This window comes from Sinocyclocheilus rhinocerous, unplaced genomic scaffold (genome assembly GCF_001515625.1).
Source record: "Sinocyclocheilus rhinocerous isolate Xijiao unplaced genomic scaffold, SAMN03320098_v1.1 C36214970, whole genome shotgun sequence".
Taxonomy (NCBI): domain Eukaryota; kingdom Metazoa; phylum Chordata; class Actinopteri; order Cypriniformes; family Cyprinidae; genus Sinocyclocheilus; species Sinocyclocheilus rhinocerous.
In genome coordinates, this window is record NW_015776021.1 from 1 (window position 1) to 911 (window position 911).

A 911-nucleotide genomic window follows, 5' to 3' on the forward strand; every position below is an offset into this window, starting at 1 on the left:
ATAAATTTCAAGAAAACATAAAAATGTAGAAATGTAGAAAATGTAATATAATAAAATCATATTGATATTTATTTCCTCTTTTAGATGGAGCACCTCATATTTTCTCAATGTATGTCGCAGAATGCATGTTAATTAATTATGTTCCATTTCCTGTCTGTGTCCACCTTTCATCATCTTCATCCAGTGATTTGGACAGTTCTGCAGTTCGTGTATCATCTTCTCCAGCCCTGCCTGAGATTGGGATCCTGAGCCCCAGTCCAGACCCTCTTCCTCCACCACTGCCAAACCTGCTTAACCTCTGTTTGCCAGATCACGGCCAGGAGGACGAGTTCATTCCTGTGAGTGACCATTAGCATGACATACGCTCAACCTCTGTTATTTAATCCAAATGACCTTCTTTAGAGAATTCCTAATGGAATATCCTGCATGTGTTATAGATCCAAAGTGTGACATCTGTGTTGTGATGAAGACAGGAATGTTTGTCATTTTAGGAGGTGGAGCTGAAAGTTTCTTTGGTGAAGTCTGATAAAGGAAGTTTAGGTTTCACTCTTACCAAAGGGAACGACAACAGTTGTTACATCCATGACATTATCCAGGACCCAGCTAAAGGAGACGGCCGACTGCGTCCAGGGGATCGCATGATAATGGTACAGCGTGCCTAGAATCTTTACTGCTGTCTAGCTTTGCAGAACTGTTGAAAACTTAATAGATCTCAATAATTTCATACTACCATTAAAAAAAAAAAAGTTTATTTGATCAAAAATACTGTAAAAACCGTAACATTGTGAAATACTATTACAATTGAAAGTAACTATTTTCTATTTTGAGGAACATTTATTTGAGAAATATTTTGTATTAATTTCTTTCTAAAAAAAAAAATTCTTAGTGACCCTAAACTTTTGATTAATTGT

General features: G+C 36.3%; 1 long non-coding RNA gene across 1 annotated transcript; it reads left to right on the plus strand.

Annotated features, from left to right (window-relative positions):
* The first annotated feature begins 188 nt into the window (after positions 1-188).
* Positions 189-649, plus strand: LOC107735658 (uncharacterized). Its single transcript, XR_001639473.1, has 2 exons — positions 189-338; positions 492-649. It is a non-coding gene; the product is annotated as an uncharacterized LOC107735658 (long non-coding RNA).
* The last annotated feature ends 262 nt before the right edge of the window (positions 650-911 follow it).